Source organism: Nomascus leucogenys, chromosome 11, assembly GCF_006542625.1.
Source record: "Nomascus leucogenys isolate Asia chromosome 11, Asia_NLE_v1, whole genome shotgun sequence".
Classification (NCBI taxonomy): domain Eukaryota; kingdom Metazoa; phylum Chordata; class Mammalia; order Primates; family Hylobatidae; genus Nomascus; species Nomascus leucogenys.
Window position 1 is genome coordinate 41,356,181 of NC_044391.1, and position 24,270 is coordinate 41,380,450.

At 37.2% G+C, this 24,270-nt stretch overlaps 1 long non-coding RNA gene across 1 annotated transcript in view; it reads right to left on the minus strand.

The window, feature by feature from the left end:
• Positions 1-1,539: 1,539 nt before the first annotated feature.
• The window catches only part of LOC101175942, a 246,917-nt gene continuing 224,186 nt past the window's right edge, over positions 1,540-24,270 (minus strand). Inside the window, exon 6 of the long non-coding RNA XR_001116472.2 lies at positions 1,540-1,819. This is a non-coding gene — a long non-coding RNA (uncharacterized LOC101175942). The remainder of the gene's footprint in view (positions 1,820-24,270) is intronic.

The window sequence follows — 24,270 nt, forward strand, 5'->3', positions numbered from 1 at the left end:
TTTTATTAATAGGTAAACATCTTAGAAGAGTACACTTCATTCTTTAGTCCAGCACCACACAGCTTTGTGTGGTTCCGAATTAGTTTTTTTTTTTTTTTTTTTTGAGACAGAGTCTTGCTCTGTCGCCCAGGCTGGAGTGCAGTGGCACGATCTCGGCTCACTGCATCCTTAGCCTCCTGGGTTCATGCGATTCTCTTGCCTCAGCCTCCTGACTAGCTGGGATTACAGGTGTGTGCCACCACGCCCGGCTAATTTTTGTATTTTTAGTAGAGACAGCATTTCATCATGTTGGGCAGGCTGGTCTCAAACTCCTGATCTCAGGTAATCTGCCTGCCTTGGCCTCCTAAAGTGCCGGGATTACGGGCATGAGCCACCATGCCCGGACCCAAATTAGTTTTTGCTGTGATCATTAATGACCCAAAATCCAAAGGTGATTTCCCATCCAGTGGCATAAAACTTTATCTTATGCACTTCTGTGACTTGAATTATCAATTACAGTCTAACAGCTCACTCCCAGATCTATAACTCCAGACCAGATATTCCGCCCTGAGGTTCTGATTCATATGTCCAAATGCCTATCGGGCAACTCAATTTGGATCCCTATAGAAAAGGTAAGCCCCACAAGTCCAAAACCACTTAGTTCCTTTATCTGTAAAATTGGATGGTAAAAGTTCCTAATTCATAGAAACAGTAATGAGAATTAAATAATCCCTACCATATATAAAGCAGTCAGTAATGTTATTATTATTATTATTGTTATCAAGGTCCATATTATTATTCCTAGTTGATGACTTGATTCCAATTCATACCTCATCCCTTGGACATCTCATTTTCTCAGTGGGTTCTCTTCAGTCTCCTTGCTCTTAATCCTCCAGGCTAAGCAGTGTCTTAACATGTGAAGTCTTTAAATCATATTCTAAGCCAATATGATATAATCAATATTAAAACAGCATCTCTGACAAGGCAGTCACTTCAAAATTGCTAACAGTTTTATGGATTATCCTGAGAAGAATTACTTATACAATTAGTTTATGACTCAACACTCAAAAAGATGCAATATCTATACAAACTCTTCAGTCTCTTCTCTTTGAAAAATTAGCCACATCATATTCTATTTAAAAGTTTACCATCCTGTAAGTCTCTGGGTAACTTTACATTTTGTATTTCTTTAATCTGTTCTCTTTTTTTGTTATTATTTGTCTAAAATGTTAATTTCATTACATGATGGATAACCAGGTTAACTATGATGGGAAAGTAGATCAAAAGTATTTTGGGGGTAATGAAGAATGAACAGGTAATTTTAGGTTTGTGTTACCAGAAAACAAGAAATGATAGAAAAGTGGATATAACAAAAAAAGTCATTCATTTTCAGGAGGTCTGGTAACCGAGAATCCTTGTTTACAAAATATCTGTTTTGACTGTGAGGTACAGAATTATCACGTTCATACATCATCTGTGTCCATTAAAAATACAAACTATATTCATAATTAAATTTTAAAAGTATTCCCTGTTATAAAACAAGTAAATTAATGACCAATGGACGGTTCATATCTTTATTTTGTTACTTGAATCCCAATCTTACAATAGCTCTTCTCAGATAATTCTCAACTTTACAAGATAATTTGGAGTTACTGCTTTTCAAAATCCTGTGGTAATTGCTTGCGCCTGAATCATGCCACCTCATTCCATGGGCTCCATTAATATTCGGGTAACTAGACAAGGGTATTTAGCAACCCAGGGTTGCAGATGCTATGAAATGGGTTTTCACAGATATGGAGCTGCAGCTTAACGTTATCTTCAGAGAGACAGAAAGCGGAGTCTAGAGAGAAAGCATAGTAATTTAAAACAACTGACACCCCATGGCCCTCCTTAGAAAAGTCATATCCGTTTGGACACATGCCAGAATTCCCTCTGAACTGCTTTTCATAAAGCCCTCAGATTCCTAGTTCTTAATAAGCTCTGTTCACTAGTTACCATAGATATATAATCTTTCCATAACCCTGCTGTCTTTCCTGCAGATTACTCGAGCATATGCTGATTTTGGCTCTGTTACAAACAAAATAAAATCCTTTATTCCTTGAGCTCAAATACTCTAATATATAATTATTCTTTTAGAACAGTATGTTCACTTTATGTACTTGTCTAGTCACAAAGTTACTTAGTTTCCTAAGCCATTCGCAAAATTGTGGCTCTATAGCCATAATAAATTGTGAAACAATACTAGAGGGGCAAAAATATTTATAGGAATAATCTTTCAAAAGAAAAATTCTTGAGTGTGATGGTTCTTTGTACATTCTCTTAGGTAAATCATCAGAGCCTGGTTATTTTTCTTTTATTCTTGTTGAAATTCAGGCATGGAGATAACGTTGAAATTCTGGCCAAATCAGCTGTGCTGAAATTTATAGAACAGATTTGGAGTTACCAATTTAAACTTCATAGTTGGCTGAGAATCCAGCTGTGTTGGCTCAGTCAGAGAATGCAATGGAAGGTTGGACTGAAATCATCTGATACCATCCACGAAGGGGTCTAGAGACTGGGAGGGAGGAGGGAATAAGCAAATTAAAACAAAACAGAACAACAAGCCCCAAGAGAGAATAGTTCCTTTGCTGATAGTAATGGTAATTTTTTCACATTAGAAAGTCTCATCATTGACATGAAAGGAAGGGAATTTTAGCTTTAACTATAGAAATAACTACTTGGTCTTCAATTTATGTGGTTTGGGGAAGCTAGCAGAGTACCCTAACCCCCATATCACAGAGCTGAGGGAAGCTGGCGGCCTGACACAGCGAGCCAAATGGCCAATTACATGAATGTGAAAAGGCACCACGCCAAATACAAACACATTTTCTGTGGTGGCTATTTTTAACTCTGTGCTATATCTTTTGACCTATTTCCGCTTGATCCATTATTTTAAATATTCACATTCTTAAGGATGACACATCTGAATACTATGCAAATATTTTCTTCATTTCCAAGTTGGATAAAAGAAGACAAGATTCTGACCCTGAAATAAAGGCTAAGCCTCTTGGCAAGCTCAGACGTGGTTTGTCAAGTTCACGTTTCCTGCCTTGCTAGCAGTGCCTGTTCAGTTTCTTGACTAGAGAAGTCTAGTCCAGCTTCACATGTGCCGAGGTTCTAGGTGGCACTTCTTAAACACCATTCACAGTGAAATAGACCTTTAAAGGGAAATTGTCTTCTCCTCTTTCTTTACAAAATCACAAATGGGTTCTAGGAATGCCTGATCCTCTGGTTCCTGCAATCCCCAAATTCCTAAAAGAATCTCGATTCTGAGTGTGTACACACATACATGTACACAGAAGTTCACACACAGTGCACAGGGGTATAGTGGAGCTGATTTAAAGGTTATGGGTAGAGAAGTGGTTACTCCCTCAAGAGGGAAATTACTGTGCCTGGCTAGAAAGCCAAGGCATAATCACATGCTGGTTTGCGCCCCCTGGTGCTTCTACTGAGTATCCCTCATTTTCTATCCCAAGACCAGAAGAGGAAATGGTAAGGGGCCAAGGGAGTCAACAGGACAGGAGAGAGGGGTTTGCAGACCTTTAAAATCCAGTGCTACAACACTTCTTTGGGTAGCTATCCAGAGACCCAAAATATTTTCCCCAAGGTAGTGCATAAGCCCCATTTGACTTTGGTACTTGGGTTGAACTTTGAGTTGAGTTGAACCTTGCTGCCATGTTCATTATAAAATGTATACTAATGGAGTAGTGTGTTTGAGAGTTACCAGCCTTTAACTGTCTGTAACTTGCTGCAGGCTTCCACGGAGTAAGAAACATTGCTACTATTATGGTCATTTATTAACTATATTTGCAGAAAAAAAGTTTTTACCTTTTCAAAGCACTTTAACATTTGTTATCTTATTTAAACTTTGCAAACCTTTGAAGCAGTTGGGGTAGGAATAAGAATTTCCACTTTGAAGGTAAGTAAATGGAAAGAAAGTTGACCCTGAGGATAGGCATCACGATCTAAGGGACTGGCTAAATATTCAGGGAAAGGTGTTCACACTGGGGTAGAGACATCAGCAGGCAAGCTTAAAATTGAGTAGAAGAGAATGCCAAAGTAAACCAATTAAAGATGTTTCTTGGGTACAAGTGAATTGCTTGATTTTGAGAAGAGTGGACACTTAAAAGGTCAAAATCAAGGTAAATAAAGTAAGAAAGTAGGGTGTGATACACTACACTGTCTTCTGTTTCCTTGGCTTTCAACCTGGGGTGATTTTTACCACCAGCAGACATTTGGCAGTATCTGGAGATATTTTTGGTCATCAGAACTTGGTGGGGTGGGGAGTACTGTTAACATCTATCAGTTAGAAGCCAAGAATGCTGCTAAACATTCTACAATGTGTAGGACAGCCCCCCTACAAGAAAGAATTATCTAGCCCGAATTGTCAATAGTACTGAGATTGAGAACCCTGATCTATAATACTTAGAGTAGTTATCTGGTGAATGATAAGTCACCTTGATTTAAAGTGAGAAATTCAGAATGTCTGACATAAATTCTACCACTCTTGGATACCCTCTGATTTGTTTCCTTAGGAGGTAGATCAGACTGTAATAGGTTGGATGGAGTGAAAGGGTTAAAGAGAACCATGTACCATTTGTCTGCTCTGTGTTCACTCTATATGAAAATAAGCTATCTAGATATGGCTTTCTCTTTTTTTATTTTACATGCTAAAGAATACTGTTTTTTAAAAAAATTTATGTATTTTTATTAAAATATAGAGTGGAGTTATTTGAGACATACTGGTTGGCCCCTTTATTTGGAAGGGTTATATTTTTAAAATTATATTGTGTCAAATTGCAAAAACAATCTACTTGTGTAGAGAGGATGCTAAATAAATATTCACTTCTGTATTTCCTTTTTCATTTGCTCACTAAAAGCATGTACATCCAGAGATTCAAGTCAGCACTGGCTGTAGAGAAAGCAAGCAATGTATAATTAAGTGGGAATCTATGGCTTTACTGATTGCCTCTACTGAAAGCAATTGTGTCCTGCTTTTTTTTTTTTTTTTTTTTTTTCTTAATACCCATTTGCAAGGTAGCTTTCTTCCAACATCTTTCCCATGCTGGAGAATTGGCCTTCTGCTTTGAGCACATTTAAAAAGACATGTTTTGTATTTTCTTTTGGTGTTATTTAGATGTGCTAAACATAACTGCAAAAAATAGGACAATGAAATTAGGAAACATAGGTTTACTTAATATTTGCTAGAAAATACTCACCCCAAGGTTATTTAAGGCAGGCAATCACTTGCCTGCTATGATTTAGACTTGTGCTGCTCAATTTGATAGTCAAGTGTGGGGCTATTTAAAATTTAAAAAATTAAAATTAATTAGAAACTTGACTCCTCAGTGGCACCAGCCACATTTCAAATGTTAAAATAGTGGGTAGTAACCATCATAATGGGCAGTGCAGATATAGAATATTTCATTATCACACAACGTTCCACCGGACAAGGTTTCTTCAGTTGAGTGGTTTCAACAGTTGATAGTAGTGTGAGGACAGTGTTGAAGGCCGGTGAGCTTTTCTTTGAGCATGCAAAATGCTCCTGCACAGCCACTTGAAGTCTCCACCCGGGAGGCAATAACTATAAAGGCCTCATCATATTTTTATTTAATTTATCTAATAATTACTTATTTAATCCCTGCTATAGGTTAGGCACAATTGTAGGCATTGGGAAAAGAAATGAACAAAACCAAAAATGCCCTTGTCTTCAAAGGGGTTAAATTTGAATGTAGAAGACGAAAGATTTCTTTTTAAAAATGTAAATTTATACATATACATACATACATATATAAATTATACATCCAGGAAATGATCACTGTTAGGAAGAAATATGAGAGTGTGAGGGAAGGATACTATTTCCAATAGAGTTCTCAAGGATATCCTTTTGAGGAGGTGATACTTAAGTAGAGTCCTAAAGGCAGTGAGTGGTGGAATTAATGGAACTATCTGGGGCAAGGGCATTTCAGACCCAGGATATAAAAAAATGCAAAGGCTCTGAGGTAGGAACATTCTTGTCAAGTTAAAGAAAGCCAAAGGAGGCCAGCAGTGCTGGAGCAGAACAAGTAAGAAGAGCAATAGTAAATGAGGTTGGTTATAGGCAATGGCTGGAATATGTATTTATTAAAAGCCGTGGTAAAGGCCAAGTGCAGTGGCTCATGCCTGTAATCCCAGCACTTTGGGAGGCTGAGGTGGGTGGATCACTTGAGGTCAGGACTTTGAGACCAGCCTGGCCAACATGGTGAAATCCCGTCTCTACTAAAAATACAAAAATTAGCTCGGTGTGGTGGTGCATGCCCATAATCTCAGCTACTCGGGAGCCTGAGGCAGGAGAATCACTTGAATCTGGGAGGCAGAGGTTGCGGTGAGCTGAGATCGTGCCACTGCACTCCAGCCTGGGCCATAGAACGAGACTCTGTATCAAAAAAAAAAAAAAAAAAAAGGCCGTGGTAAAAACTCAAATTTTGTTCTAAGGGAAATTGGAGAGCTTTTTAATAGTTGAGTGCCGAAATGACATGATCCAATTAACATTTTTTAAAGTATCCTCTGACTGCTGTATGGGCGAGAACACTGCAAGTTTCCAAGAGCTGAGACAGTGTGACTGGTTAATAAGGCATTGCTACAAACTAGGCAGGAAATGATGATGGCTTAGAGTGTTGTCATTGGAGGAAATGCGAAATGGCTCAATTAGAAAAATATATTAAAGAATTAACAAGATTTACTAATTAACGAAATGTAGGGTCTAAAAGGCAGGGTTCAAGAGTGACACTAAGGTTTTGCTTGAGCTGGGTAGATGGCAGTATGATATTTACTGAGATTAGGGAATTTGAAGGAATAGCAAGTTTGGGGTGAGTGTGGTAATCAAGAGTTCTCTGCAGAGGATATTTAATGTGAGATGCTCACTGAACATTCAAGAGAATATTTTCAAAAAGTTATTGAATATATAGATCTGGAGGTCAGAAAAGAGGTTGGAGCTGATGATATAAATTTGTATATTAACTGCACATATATGATATTTAAAGCTGTGAAGTTAATGGAGATCACAAAAGGAGTAATTGTAGTTAGGGATGAAATACCCAAGAACTAAATCCTGAGTCAGTTCATTTTATAGAGTGGAAAGGAAAAGAGAAGGAAGTAGAGGAGACTAACTATTCATGTAGGAGAAAATCGGGAGTATGTGGTATCCCAGAAAACAAGTGAAAATTTTATATTAAATAGGAGAGTGCTGAATTATACCAAATGCTTGCAATAAGCTGAGCAAGATGAGAAATGAAAAGTTTCCATTGCATTTGACAATCTACAGGTTCTTAATGAGAAGTTTCAGTGGAGGACTGGGGACTAAAGCCTGTTCCAGGAGCTTTCAAAAGTAAACAAGAGGTTGTAGGATGGTAGGAGGTGGATTAAGGAAGTATCCATACCTCTTTCTGAGGAGCTTTGTTATAAACAGAACATAGACTTGTTATAGTAGCTGAAAGTTTATGTGGAATTTCTGGATTTGTTTGTTTTAATAAAGGAGGAACTACCATATGCTGATTAGATGATGCAGAAGAGGGAAAAAGTGGATGGTGTGGGAGAAATAGAGCATAATTTCAAGAAAAAAGATGAGAACACCAATGGCTTTGAGGCTACCAAAATCCAGAAGGCCTTGACTCAGAAGCTGTTTAAAATACTAAAATAATTTACAATACTAAAGTGAGCTATACTTCAAAACATACTAAGAGTTCATAAGGGAAAGATAAGTTCATAAGGGAAAGAGTTCATAAGGGAAAGATAACCCTCTTAAGGCTCAAAGGCAGTCATCTCTAAATTGAAAGTTAATGGCATGTTTGCATCTTCTTTTTCTTTTTTTTGACTTTATTTTATTTTTATTATACTTTAAGTTCTAGGGTACATGTGCACAATGTGCAGGTTTGTTAAATATGTATACATGTGCCATGTTGGTGTGCTGCACCCGTTAACTCGTCATTTAAATTAGGTATTTCTCCTAATGCTATCCCTCCCCCCTCTCCCCACCCCATGACAGGCCCTGGTGTGTGATGTTCCCCTTCCTGTGTCCAAGTGTTCTCATTGTTCAATTCCCACCTATGAGTGAGAACATGTGGTGTTTGATTTTTTGTCCTTGCGATAGTTTACTGAGAATGATGGTTTCCAGTTTCATCCATGTCCCTACAAAGGACATGAACTCATCCTTTTTTATGGCTGCATGGTATTCCATGGTGTATATGTGCCACGTTTTCTTAATCCAGTCTATCATTGATGGACATTTGGGTTGGTTCCAAGTCTTTGCTATTGTGAATAGTGCCGCAATGAACATACGTGTGCATGTGCATCTCCTTTTTCTACCGGCCTTCCTACCATTTCCTGTTGTGCGTTGAACTGGCCATACAGATAAAGGAGACTGATAAAGATAGTGCTTGATGGTGCGAGCTTGATATGTTGAGCTTGACTTGAGACAATGCATTAGCTCGCCAGTATTGATGTTTTGCTTCATGACTAGGACTCCGTAAGATGCACTGGCTTCCGTATATTATAAAAGGCTGCCAGGATGAGAACTAATGATGAACATTTTAGGAATTGTAACACCCAGAACTTATATATCATGGAATTGGTAATAAAACAATTTATAATATTATTGGCACAGGGGGTAGCCAAAGATCAGAAAATAGTCACTATTTCATCTGTTTAAAAAAATACTTAAAAGATGCTAAGCAATTATTATGTAGGATAATTCAGCTTTATGATAACACCACATCTGCTGAGTTCAGAGATGGTACACCAAATATTTCCCTTAGCTACCTACCATCAGTTCACATAGGTAAATGTAGAAGCATTTCTGTGTAAGGAATGTCCCAAGAGAAGATTTGCATACCTATTTATGGCTTCTATTTTATTGGCTCATATGTATAATGATAGTTATTCTACTGTTCAGTTTGAAGTTTCATGAAAATTTTCCCTTAATAAAAATCACTCTTTTAAAACAAAATTATTATCTTTGTTTTTTTTTTTTTTTTTTTTTTTTTTTTTTTTTTTTTTTTTTTTTTTTTTTTGCTGGTGTGCAGTGACATGATCTCGGCTCACTGCAATGATCTCCGTCCGCCTCCTGGGTTCAAGCGATTCTCATTTCTCAGCCTCCTGAGCAGCTGGACTACAGGTGTCCGCCACCATGCCCAGCTAATTTTTGTATTTTTCATAGAGACAGGGTTTCACCCTATTGGCCAGGCTGGTCTCCAACTCCTGACCTTGTGATCTGCCCGCCTCGCCCTCCCAAAGTGCTGGGATTACATGTGTGAGCCACTATGCCCGGCCATCTTTCTTATTTTCTTTACCAGTATGAAAGTTACTGTCACATGATGTTATTAATGTATTGGATCATAAGTATGACACACGTTAATTATTAATCTTAATTAACATACAGTAAAGTATTTTGTAACTTAGTGCTCAATAAATATTTATTAGCTTGAATAGATATATTATTAATGCTTCCAGAAAAAAATTCAACACAAAGAGAGATGCTAACATGTCCACGTTAAGCTAAATATTCCCATCTATAAGCTACTCTCTAATTATGTTGTTTTGGATAGGATGCTGTTTGAATTCGTCCTTGCAACATTTATATGAATTAGGTATTATTAGGACTGTATGCTATCGATAAGGAAATGCATATTTAGAATCTTGGAACTTGCTAAAGATCACACAAGTAGTATGTGGCAGTGATGAAATTTACATTTGGATCTGACTGATTCCAAGTCCCACACTGCCTATCAATGTTTAGGTTAGCTTGAAGTTGAAGAGGCTGTTTGGCTATTACACATTCTATTTCATAGAATAAGCCAAAGCGCTTGGTAGTTTACAGTTTTACTAGAGGCAAGTTGGAGCATTTTACAGGGAGATGAGAGAGGGAATCTAAAACAAAGCAGTTGCAATTACTCCACCTTAAATAATATCCTTTGGTTCCAGCACTTAATTGAAACTACTCTATCAAAGAAAAATGACTATCTAATTTCCATTCCAATATACATTTCCCATCCTTTTTGAATTTGGCCTTTAATTAGCATTTAATACCATGTACCATTTCTGTTATATGCCTAATATTAACTAATGGGGGCTACCATTTAAGTAGAATTTGGATTTTTCTGAAAGGCTAGAGATTTTAAATTAGGTTTTTCCTCTTTTTATAATCTTTTTTTTTATTCTTGAATGCAACTTTTATTCTTTTTAATTACTTAAGATAAATCATCAGAAGCTAATGTTTGGGTTACAAACATGATTTTTTTAAAAATTGATCTTGAAATTACTTGCCAAATCACTTCTCAAAAGAAGAAAAAGTAGTGACAATATACAAGTATATATATTAAAACTTTCACTATAATCTTATTGTAAGATTTCATAATTTAAAGATATTTTTCAAACCCCAAAGATTACATCACAATTTAACTTTTTATGAGATCTGGTTGTCTCAAAATAGAACAATGTAAAGACCTGTATCTATATTTGCTTCTTTTTGTTTTCCCAGAAATAATTGTAATACATCTTTCCCTCATTCTGTTTCCATCATGTATCATGTTTAGTGGTACTTAGGTTTTTCTATGTTATATGAAACATTATAGGTAAGTTAGAGCCTGCAAAGAACAATGTTAAATTTTAATTTTGATGATCCATTGGTACTTGGAAGTATGTCATGGTTGGGAAAAGTTAATAGTGTAACTTCATTTTTGAAACAATATGGGATGTGAGAAAGCAGATACGATTCACAAAAGAAAACACAAAAGACAAGAAGTGAGAGTGGATTGTTACGGTAATGACAAAAGATGAAATTAGGAAAGCATAGAGTTATTCTAATATAGGAAAACTCTTCTTTAAAAGCTTTGTGAAAACAACTGTTTTTGAGTCTCAGCTTGTTTCCATAGTATCCCAGGTAAAAATACACTTTTCCTTCATTATTCATTGCCTGTGCACCAGCTGTTCCCTTCATCTAGATTCTTCTCTGTTATTCCAGTGCAGGGGTTCTTAATCTCAGCACTGTTGATACATTTGACAATTGGCACAATTGTTTTTGCTGGGGGGGTGTGGGGAGACGTCCTGTTCACTGTAGATTGTTTAGTAGCATTGCTGTTTTAAAAATGCTGGAAACAGTAATACAAACCTTCTACTACTGAGTCATCTTGTACCCTCTTTGAGAACAATTACTCTAGTGAAAACTTACAAATGAAACATAGCTGTAGTGGAAAAAAAAAATCAGAGATCACCTCAGAAAAGACTTTGAAATACCCAAGCTCTCCCTTCAAACAGATCTGATCATTTTTTTGTGCTTCTGTCATATGTTAAAGCAACCTCTTTTATAAAAATTATTATACTGTTTGTCTTCATGGAACAAATATTTGTTCAGTGCTTGAGCTAGCTAGCTCTGCTGAATCTAGTGTTCTGGTGTGTATTTCTTTCCAAAAAGAAATATAATGTTTCATAATATAATGTCATCCTGAAATCAACCATGGGGTAGTATTAATACCATGGAAATTGAAAAATGCTGCAAATCGGGTTTTTATTTTCCCTAGAGAGCTAATTATTAAACATTTAATAATACCCCTCATGCCTACTATATGCAACTCTTCCTTGAGTAGTGGGAACATATGGGACAAGAAAGACGCCATGTCATCTAACAAGTTTTATTAACTGGATTGTGAACTCCTCGAAGAAAAGATTATTTTCTACTCATCTTCTAAATCTGGTACTAGCATAGTGAGTGATTCATTGATGACACTCAAAAAAGTTAATAACAACATTTATTTGAACATTCATTTAAATTATGAGTGTGGGATTTCTTCAAAGGACTTTCTTAAACGATGCTTTTGCTTCTGTTTATTTTTGAATCTAGAACTTTCTTACAACAAGTGGATGTTTCAGTGGTTAGTTTATTTTTATATTTCTTAAATTTAGTGATTCAGCAGGAAGATTCTCTCACGCTGCAGTAAGTTTTGCAGTTTAAGGCTATTCTGAGCTTTTCAAAATGTTTTTTGTGATTTCTTACAATTACTTTGACCATTTCATTCAGCAGGGACTTTTGTAAAGTTAAGCTTTCTCTTTCATTCTGCTAACGATTACTCATCACTCCACGGTTTTTGCCTCATTTTTTCTTTTTCTTTCTTTTTTCTTCCTTGCTTTTTCTTTGCTTTTTTAGTGGTTCAGACTTTTACACCTGTACTGTATATTGATTTTTAAAGCCCTTTTTATTAGAACATAAAATCAGCACATTTTTAGAGAAGTGATTACACACAGGAAGGAGAGGAAAAGGATTAAGTTTTAAGAATTTAGCTCTATCTATGATAATTTCATTAAAAAAAATCCCAAAACAAAAATGTCAATTTCTTAACTTTTGTTAAACTTGTATATCGAATAAAGAAGTGAATATTTTCTGGCTGGGCGCGGTGGCTCACACCTGTAATCGCAGCGCTCTGGGAGGCCAAGGTGGGTGGATCACGAGGTCAGGAGATAGAGACCATCCTGGCTAACATGGTGAAACCACGTGTCTACTAAAAATACAAAAAATTAGCCGGGCGTCGTGGTGGGCGCCTGTAGTCCCAGCTGCTCAGGAGGCTGAGGCAGGAGAATGGTGTGAGCTTGGGAGGCGGAGCTTGCAGTGAGCCGAGATCGCACCATTGCACTGCAACCTGGGCGACAGAGCGAGACTCCGTCTCAAAAAAAAAAGTGAATGTTTTCTCTACTGTGTGTATGTTTAAAATGTTTTATAATTAATTATGAAATAATAAAGCATTGTGTTTAAAAATCAGATAATCTAGAAAACATAATGGAAGTAAGGATTGGCCAGAATACTAACACCCAGTGGTGATGTCCCAAGTATGTATTAATAATAACCAGTGGGCATGGGTACTGATCAGTCAGCAAGGGTTTTAGATAACTTCTGTATGACTACATTCACGCATACTTCCTGACGCCTGTTCTGCCAGCAGCCACTGGAAACTATTGCCCATATTTTGTTTGTACCTTTATGGACTTTTTTATACATACCTTTATTTTTCACATTATATATTTGAATATAGTCATGCTTATTTTTTTTTCAGAAATTCCAGCACGTGTTATTTTTTTAGTAACAATTTTTACGGTTGTAGTTCTTCACTTATCTATTGTTAGTATCTCCCACTGGATTCAAAACTTCAGAAAGTCAGGGCTCCAGTCTCTCCTGCTCACCATGATATATCTGGGACTTAGCCTAGTGCTCGTAATATGGAATACACAAAATATATATCATTAACTTTTTTAATATAAATAGATCTATAAGTACATTAGTATTTTTCTTGGTTGTGTGGTATTCTGTGTTCTGATATATCATAAATTATTGGATAATCTGTTGTTGGACATTTTGACTAATTTTTCTCTCCCTGTATTTCTCGGGAGACTTTCCTTGTGCTCTCTTTCATTGTGTAGATTTTTAAGGCAAAGAGAAAGAATAGAATTTAGAGGAGGCTGTTGAGAAAAATGAAGATAGTATTGTAACGTCTTTGAGATATAACAGCACATTAACTGATTCCCTTGTGGTGATGGATGTATTAATACTTTGAACAGTAAAATCTTTGAGGATTTCTCAAGTCAAATGACCTAAGATTAACCAATTCTAAGAAATCTGAGAGGAGCATGACCTCTGGGAAACTGGTCCTAGAAAGAACAACATAAATGTAAAGTGATTGAGTCATCAAAATTTTGTGATACTGTGAGTGACAGTATTGGAATTTATACTGGTCTTTTGGGTTTGTCCAAGGAACATGTAGTCAAGCAAAGTAGCTTACAAGCAACGTTTTGTGAAATGAATCCAAGTTTCCTCATAACTTTGGCTTTCTATTGGGATGAAAGTTTAAAAATATTCAATTCTATTTTTAAAAATACTTTTCCAAGAAAGTATCGACAAATCTTTGTTCAAAAGGCTTAAGGTATGCTGAAATCGATGTTCCTGTGGGAAGAGGGAGCTTTATGTTAGTACTTCCTGAACTTCTCAGGATGTTCCTTCTATATCCTCTCAGCTGTTGACCTTACAAGACAGTCTTTAAGTGTATACATTTGCTAGAAACGTCCTAAACACAAAATATGGTCTTGATTAATTTCAGACATAAACATACTCTCATGTAGGATTAATTAATGTCTTCACTGTTAGAAAAAACAGATCCCAAAATGTGACTGAGGACCAATGTGGGCAACACACAGTCCTGATTTACTTCAAGTTAAGCATCAAGATACAACAATAAAATCTCATATGGAAATATTGTAGATTACTTTACTGGAAAATGATTTGATTGGCAATGAACCCCTCAGTGCCTATAATAATTGAATAAGTCTGTTCTCACACTGCAGATAAAGACATACCCAAGACTGGGTAATTTATAAAGAAAAAGAGGTTTAATGGCCTTACAGCTCCACATGGCTAGGGAGGCCTCACACTCGTGGTGGAAGGTGAAGGAAGAGCAAAGACACATTTTACATGGCAGCAGGCAAGAGAGTTTGTGTGTGGGAAGTGCCCTTTATAAAACCATCAGATCTTGTGAGACTTATTCACTATCGCAAGAACAGCACGGGAAAAGCCCGCCCCTATAATTCAGTTACCTCCCACTCATGATATGTGGGGATTAGGGGAACTACAATCCAATATGAGATTTGGGTGGGGACACAGCAAAACCATATCAATACTTAAAAATACAGGAAGAGGTGGGCCGGGCTCAGTGGCTCACGCCTGTAATCCCAGCACTTGGGAAGGCTGAGGCGGGTGGATCACAAGGTCAGGAGTTCTTGATCAGCCTGACCAACATGGTGAAACCCCGTCTCTACTAAAAATACAAAAATTTGCTGGGCGTGGTGGCGGGCGCCTGTCATCCCAGCTACTCAGGAGGCTGAGGCAGGAGAATCACTTGAACTCAGGAGGCAGAGGTTGCAGTGAGCTGAGATTGTGCCACTGCACTCCAGCCTAGCGATAGAGCAAGAATCCCTCTCAAAACAAAACAAAAAATACAGGAAGAGGTAAAAGGGATTCCAGAGTATTTTTTTAATTTATTCACTAAGAACAGTGACCATGCAAATACTTATGGTGTTCAATGTTCATTTATTATAGAAATATTCACACCCTAAAATTGCATTATAGCACACAAAAGCTGTCGCTGTCTCCTAGGAGTAGTGAAATGGCATCATTAGGACATGGATCAAAACACAAATCTTGTTTGAGTGAAGGGGTCTACAGTCCACAACAGCTATTACTCACTCACTAAACCAATTTTCAATATAATATATGCAATAAAAAAGTCAAAGGTGTGATAATCTTAGTAAATATAACCAAAATGAAATCATATCACTACTGTATACAAAAGTGTCATTAGTAAAACAATTGCAGGGAAAGGGAGTCCTTGAGGACTTCCTGGTGGCTAAAATTTCAATCAAATGAGCTTTTCTTATATTCAGTCATGATAGACAGTCTAATCTAACTTTGATGTACACCAGGAGCAGAACCATAAGTTATTGGTTTCCTTTAGTTTTGAATTAGATATCTTCCACTACGTAGATTTAGGTATCCATGAATGTAAATCATACGTTCCTGAAGGCCCTGGAGCACAAGCAGAATTCACCTGGTATATACTGCTAAATGTTTTCAAGGCCCTTCCATCCAGCTGGCATGAGGATTCACCATCTGCTTTGAAACCAGATGAGCAAACAAAACCACATGTTGCTGACTTACATAATTCCTTCAAGGAGAAAAGAAGCCTTGGGCCACTAAATGTCAAAGCTGCTTATTTCTTAGCTTGGTTGAGTGCAGACTCAGCAGTGCTGTGATGGAGGTTTGAAGGTAAATGACTGCACAAGTCTGAAGCCAAGAGTCTGGGCAGAAGACAATGATTAAAAAAATATTTTTATCTAACCTCTGTTAAAATAAAACTCTCAGGAGAATAATGGTTTCCTTTCTAAATTAGCTTTGCTTATACCTACAAGGTACAAAGGACAGTGGCAATAGATTGATGATTGTAAACTGACACTTAAATTTTTGCATGCAGAAAATGGAATGATGAAAAAATATTAACGACTATTGCCATTGCTTCCCACAAGTTAATCAACAAAGTCAAATCACGAGACACAATGACTGAATGCTTTGTATTTTTATAGCTTCTTTTTATAATTCTGGATTTTGTTCAACATTTAAGTTATTCACTAGCATTCTCTGCTTGGGTTTTAAATTGCCCTTTAATTGTTAACTGGATTATTGATGTTCACTGTGGCAGATATATTTTTAGCCTGTTCATAGACTCCCAATTAATAATTCTTTTTCCAGTCCATGTAACAACAATGCAATTGTTTTAAAAATCAACTAATTCTGGTTTCTGGTCTAAGTTGGAGGAATTGAACAACTCATAAGTAATGATACTATATTTCTAAATAAAGTTTTCTTTATAAAAATTTTATTAAAAGTTATATTTTTATGAGAATTATGGTTCTGTCGAGAGCAATATATGCAGACACTGGCTAAATTGAGGTAAAATGGAGCATATTAGAAGGATGTGGCTAGATATGGGAAGCCTCACAGGAAAGAAGAGACAGAAAGCAAACTTTGAACAGGAAAAAACCAATCAGCTGTGGGTGGCCTCAGTAGCTCTCTAGTCATATCTGTGTTACAACCGCTGTCCCTGTGATAGTTCACTGAAGGTTTGAGGTGCTAGAAGAGAGTCAGAATTATAATATTCAGACCATACATCATTTTAGGGAAAAAATGATTAAGAAGAAGCATCTCCCAGGGTCACCTGAAACAAATCTAATCTGTAACATGAAGGCAGCACATCAGTAGTTGTCTGGAGCTGGAGGTTGGGTGGCATGGTTTTATCTGGGAAGGGGCACAAGGAATCCTTTGAAGTGATGGAAATGTACATCTTGATTAGGTTGATAGTTACACTGGTGTATATATTTGTCAAACATTTTGGTAATGTAAACTTGGATAAATGTTGTTGTGTATAAAGTATACATCCACAAAGTTGATTTTAAAAAGACATCCAGAAATGTTGCACTTAGTAAATTATATTAAAACATACCTATAAGTAGTTTGACAATAACAATGACTAAAAAAACTATGTTCACCACAGCTCTAGAATGACAGAAATTGACTTTTGGCATGACAATGTAAGGAGCTCCAGATAAAAACAGCAACCATTTGAAGCCTTGAGAAATGGTACTACGTACGAATAGCAAACAAAATAGTATCCATTTGAGAAAATCTATAAAAAGCAGTAAAAAAAGGCAAGAGTCTAGAGTATTTAAGTCCAAACTGCTCTCTTTTTTTCCCTTCCCAGACCGGTAAGGTGTAGAGATTTCACTAAAGATTACTGAAACCAAGAACACAGGACCCGCTCCACCAGCCGCTCGCCACCCCGCTTCTTTGCTCCCAGTTGGAGAGCTTTCTTTTTTTATTTTATTTTATTTTATTTTATTTTATTTTATTTTATTATTATTATACTTTAAGTTCTAGGGTACATGTGCACAATGTGCAGGTTTGTTACATATGTATACATGTGCCATGTTGGTGTGCTTCACCCATTAACTTGTCATTTAGCATTAGGTATATCTCCTAATGCTATCCCTCTCCCCTCCCCCAGCCCACAACAGTCCCTGGAGTGTGATGTTCCCTTTCCTGTGTCCATGTGTTCCTATTGTTCAATTCCCACCTATGAGTGAGAACATGCGGTGTTTGGTTTTTTGTCCTTGCGATAGTTTACTGAGAATGATGGTTTCCAGTTTCATCCATGTCCCTACAAAGGACATGAACTCATCCTTTTTTATGGCTGCATAGTATTCCATGGTGTATATGTGCCACATTTTCTTAATCCAGTCTATCGTTGTTGGACATTTGGGTTGGTTCCAAGTCTTTGCTATTGTGAATAGTGCCGCTGTAAACATACGTGTGCATGTGTCTTTATAGAAGCATGATGTATAGTCCTTTGGGTATATACCCAGTAATGGGATGGCTGGGTCAAATGGTATTTCTAGTTCTAGATCCCTGAGGAATCACCGCACTGACTTCCACAATGGTTGAACTAGTTTACAGTCCCACCAACAGTGTAAAAGTGTTCCTATTTCTCCACATCCTCTCCAGCACCTGTTGTTTCCTGACTTTTTAATGATGGCCATTCTAACTGGTGTGAGATGGTATCTCATTGTGGTTTTGATTTGCATTTCTCTGATGGCCAGCGATGATGAGCATTTTTTCATGTGTTTTTTGGCTGCATAAATGTCTTCTTTTGAGAAGTGTCTGTTCATGTCCTTCGCCCACTTGTTGATGGGGTTCTTTGTTTTTTTCTTGTAAATTTGTTTGAGTTCATTGTAGATTCTGGATATTAGCCCTTTGTCAGATGAGTAGGTTGAGAAAATTTTCTCGCATTTTGTAGGTTGCCTGTTCACTCTGATGGTAGTTTCTTTTGCTGTGCAGAAGCTCTTTAGTTTAATTAGATCCCATTTGTCAAATTTGGCTTTTGTTGCCATTGCTTTTGGTGTTTTAGACATGAAGTCCTTGCCATAGTCCATGCCTATGTCCTGAATGGTATTGCCTAGGTTTTCTTCTAGGGTTTTTATGGTTTTAGGTCTAACATGTAAGTCTTTAATCCATCTTGAATTAATTTTTGTATAAGGTGTAAAGAAGGGATCCAGTTTCAGCTTTCTACATATGGCTAGCCACTATCCTAAATATATATGCACCAAATACAGGAGCACCCAGATTCATAAAGCAAGTCCTGAGTGACCTACAAAGAGACTTAGACTCCCACACAATAATACTGGGAGCTTTAACACCCCACTGTCAACGTTAGACAGATTAACGAGACAGAAAGTTGACAAGGATACCCAGGAATTGAACTCAGCTCTGCACCAAGCAGACCTAATAGACATCTACAGAACTCTCCACCCCAAATCAACAGAATATACATTTTTTTCAGCACCACACCTATTCCAAAATGGATCACATAGTTGGAAGTAAAGCTCTCCTCAGCAAATGTAAAAGAACAGAAATTATAACAAACTGTCTCTCAGACCACAGTGCAATCAAACTAGAACTCAGGATTAAGAAACTCACTCAAAACTGCTCAACTACATGGAAAATGAACAACCTGCTCCTGAGTGACTACTGGGTACATAACGAAATGAAGGCAGAAATAAAGATGTTCTTTGAAACCAACGAGAACAAAGGCACAACATACCAGAATCTCTGGGACACATTCAAAACAGTGTGTAGAGGGAAATTTATAGCACTAAATGCCCACAAGAGAAAGCAGGAAAGATCCAAAATTGACACCCTAACATCACAATTAAAAGAACTAGAAAAGCAAGAGCAAATACATTCAAAAGCTAGCAGAAGGCAAGAAATAACTAAAATCAGAGCAGAACTGAAGGAAATAGCGACACAAAAAACCCTTCAAAAAAATTAATGAATCCAGGAGCTGGTTTTTTGAAAAGATCGACAAAATTGATAGACCACTAGCAAGACTAATAAAGAAGAAAAGAGAGAAGAATCAAATAGACGCAATAAAAAATGATAAAGGGGATATCACCACCGATCCCACAGAAATACAAACTACCATCAGAGAATACTACAAACACCTCTACGCAAATAAACTAGAAAATCTAGAAGAAATGGATAAATTCCTCGGCACATACACCCTCCCAAGGCTAAACCAGGAAGAAGTTGAATCTCTGAATAGACCAATAACAAGCTCTGAAATTATGGCAATAATCAATAGCTTACCAACAAAAAAGAGTCCAGGACCACATGGATTCACAGCCGAATTCTACCAGAGGTACAAGGAGGAACTGGAAACATTCCTTCTGAAACTATTCCAATCAATAGAAAAAGAGGGAATCCTCCCTAACTCATTTTATGAGGCCAGCATCATCCTGATACCAAAGCCTGGCAGAGACACAACCAAAAAAAGAGAACTGTAGACAAATATCCTTGATGAACATCGATGCAAAAATCCTCAATAAAATACTGGCAAACCGAATCCAACAGCACATCAAAAAGCTTATCCACCATGATCAAGTGGGCTTCATCCCAGGGATGCAAGCCTGGTTCAACATACACAAGTCAATAAATGTAATCCAGCATATAAACAGAACCAAAGACAAAAACCACATGATTATCTCAATAGATGCAGAAAAGGCCTTTGAGAAAATTCAACAGCCTTTCCTGCTAAAAACTCTCAATAAATTTTGTATTGATGGGACGTATCTCAAAATAATAAGATCTACCTATGACAAACCCACAGCCAATATCATACTGAATGGGCAAAAACTGGAAGCATTCCCTTTGAAAACTGGCACAAGACAGGGATGCCCTCTCTCACCACTCCTATTCAACATAGTGTTGGAGGTTCTGGCGAGGGCAATCAGGCAGGAGAAGGAAATAAAGGGTATTCAATTAGGAAAAGAGGAAGTCAAATTATCCCTGTTTGCAGATGACATGATTGTATATCTAGAAAACCCTATTGTCTCAGCCCAAAATCTCCTCAAGCTGATAAGCAACTTCAGCAAAGTCTCAGGATACAAAATCAATGTATAAAAATCACAAACATTCTTGTACACCAATAACAGACAAACAGAGAGCCAAATCATGGGTGAACTCCCACTCACAATTGCTTCAAAGAGAATAAAATACCTAGGAATCCAACTTACAAGGGATGTGAAGGACCTCTTCAAGGAGAACTACAAACCACTGCTCAATGAAATAAAAGAGGATACAAACAAATGGAAGAACATTCCTTGCTCATGGGTTAGAAGAATCAATATCGTGAAAGTGGCCATACTGCCCAAGGTAATTTATAGATTCAATGCCATCCCCATCAAGCTACCAATGACTTTCTTCACAGAATTGGAAAAAAACTGCTTTAAAGTTCATATGGAACCAAAAAAGAGCCCGCATCACCAAGTCGATCCTAAGCCAAAAGAACAAAGCTGGAGGCATCACGCTACCTGACTTCAAACTATACTACAAGGCTACAGTAACCAAAACGGCATGGCACTGGTACCAAAACAGAGGTATAGATCAATGGAACAGAACAGAGCCCTCAGAAATGATGCCACATATCTACAACTGTCTGATCTTTGACAAACCTGACAAAAACAAGCAATGGGGAAAGGATTCCCTATTTAGTAAATCATGCTGAGAGCTTTCTTTTTAGGAGGAGTAAGATGTCAGTATTTCATATCTTATACATAGCTACCTAGTGCAGAGGCTGAGTGTGGTTGAGAAGTGGAGGTCACCTTCATCTGCCCAATTCCACAGATATGTTTTGCTTTAGATATGGAATGCTGAGGATATGGGGTGGGGCCCTAATCATCTTTGACTTGGCTTGTGAGGAGGCATGCGTCAGCACCAGAAGGGGTGAGCCAAAGGGACCTTAGGCTACTACTGTACAGTTTTCCACCACCAAGTGCTCAGCTTCTAGAGTGAGAGTGATATGTAGGGATATCACTCAGAGAAAAGTTTACCAATAAGCCATAAAAGAGCATCTAATTTCTTCCCAAAGGAACTGACTTCAATTGCAACATATTTTGGAGGAGTTCAAGCTTGAAAGTACTCTTAAGAACAGTGGAGACCGTGGTAGAAGCCAACTGAGAAAAAATATGTTCTAAACTGTAAGTTGGTTAGTTTGCAAGATGGAACCACGGAATAAGGTAGGTGGGAGGTGCCATTCTGGAGTAAAAAAAGATAAAAGATGACCTCAATAACTTTCCTCAAAGGAGCTAAAATTTTATAGGATTTATTTGTATGGTAATTTATGTTCTAGGGCATTGTTATAAAAAATAGAGATATCATTCAGCAATTAATGAAGTTTAACAGATAGGTCCAGCAAGGGAAAGGGAAAAACAAAGCTCTACCAAAACCACTATCATCCCAGAGTGACCGTGGGCATACCCAAAGCTGTGTCTCCCTAAAAACATCAGACATCAGAGGTTTAACACTGAAAGAATGGGTAGATTTCACTGTAATAACCCTGCCAGCCTCTAAACAAATAAGCAAATAGTAACAAGCCCCTAGATGGCATGAAGGGACAGTACCCAGAAATGCTACAATATGTTTTCTAAAATGTCCAGTTTTTATTAAAAAAGTATGAATGATGCAAAGAAACAAGAAAGTATAACAATACACCAGAGGTTTATAGAAAGAAGCAGGCAACAAACTCCCTGTGAGAGCACACACACACAAAATTGTATTTGTCAGAAAAAGACTTTAAACACTATAAACAAGATCATAGATCTAAAATAAATTAGTATTAAATAAATAAACAAAAGTATGATCACAGTGCCACCTCAAATACAGAATATCAATATAAAATAAAGAATTATAAAAAGAGTCAAATGAAAATGTTAGAGTTAAAAAATGCAGTAAGTGGGAAAAAATACACTAGAGGGGCTTAACAATAGATGTGAACAGACAGAAAAAACAAACTTGAAGAGAGCTCAGTAAAGATTATGTGAGCCTAAAAACAGAGAGAATAAAGGAATAAAGAACAATAAAGAAAGCCTCTAAGGAAACGTTATGTGTAACAGGATACCAAAAGGGAGGAGAGAGAAAAGAGAAGAAAATATATTTAAAAAACTAATGGCTGAAAACTTCCTAAATCTATTAAAAAACCAATAATCTACATATCAAGGAAGCCCAACAAATTCCAAGGAGGGTAAAAATGAACATCTTCACAGACACATAATAGTAAAAATGGTGGAAGTCAGACAAAGAGAAAATTGAAAGCAACAAGAGAAAAATGACTTATTACTTAAAAGAGAATACCAACAAAATTAACAGCAGATTTTTTTCTTTTCTTTATTTTTTTCTTCTCTCTCTCTCTCTCTCGACAAAGTCTTGCTCTCCCATTCAGGCCACAGTGCAATGTTGTGATGAAGGCTCGCTGCAGCCTTGGTCTCTCATGTTCACGGGATCCTTCTCACTTCAGTCTCTTGAGGAGCTCGACCACAGACACATGCCATCATATCTAGCTATTTTTTGGAGAGACAGAGTCTCCCTATGTTGCCCAAGCAGGTCTTGAACTCCTGGGTTCAAGCAATCCTCCCACCTTAGCCTCCTAAAATGCTAGGATTGCAAGTGTGAGCCATCACACTTGGTCAATAGCTGATTTCTCATCAGAAAAAAAAAAAAAAAAAAAAAAAAAAAGAAGCCAAAAGATAGTAGAATAATCAAAGTGCTCAAAGTAGAAACAAGCAAAATGAAAACTCCAACTAAAATTATTTTATTTTATTATTTTATTTTACTTTAAGTTCTGGGATACATGTGCAGAATGTGCAGGTTTGTTACATAGGTATACCTGTGCCATGGTAGTTTGCTGCACCTATTAACCTGTCATCTAGGCTTTAAGCCCCGCACGCATTAGGTATTTGTCCTAATGCTCTCCCTCCCCTTGCCCCCCACTCCCCAACAGGTCCTGGTGTGTGATGTTCCCCTCCCTGTGTCCATGTGTTCTCATTGTTCTACTACCACTTATGAGTAAGAACATACGGTGTTTGGTTTTCTGTTCCTGTGTTAGTTTGCTTTGCTAAATGTAAGAATTTGATAGTATATACCCAAAGGATTCTACTATAAAATTCTTATATTTAGCAAAGTTATATTTAAAAAATGAGCTGGGTACAGTGGCTCATGCCTATAATACCAGCACTTTGGGAGGCTGAGGTGGGCGGATCACGAGGTCAGAAGATCGAGATCATCCTGGCTAACATGGTGAAACCCCATCTCTACTAAAAATACAAAAAAAAAAACAAAAAAAATTAGCCAGGCGTGGTGGCAGGCACCTGTAGTCCCAGCTACTAGGGAGGCTGAGGCAGGAGAATGGCATGAACCTGGGAGGTGGAGCTTGCAGTTAGCCGAGATCGCACCACTGTACTCCAGCCTGGGCGACAGAGCGAGACTCCGTCTCAAAAAAAAAAAAAAAAAAAGAATTTGGATTAATAATATTTTGTTAAAAATTTTCACATCTAACTTGATGAAAGATATTGGCCTATAGATTTCTTTTTTTATTGTGTCCTTGTCTGGTTTGGGTATCAGGGCAATGCTGGCCTCAATCATCTGAGGGATGCAAGGAGGCCTCAATCATCTGAGGGATGCAAACCAATAAACATGATACATCACATGAACAAAATCAAGGTTAAAAAAAGTATATGATCACTTCAATAGACACACATAAAAATCATTTGATAAAATTGAACACCCCTACATGATAAAAA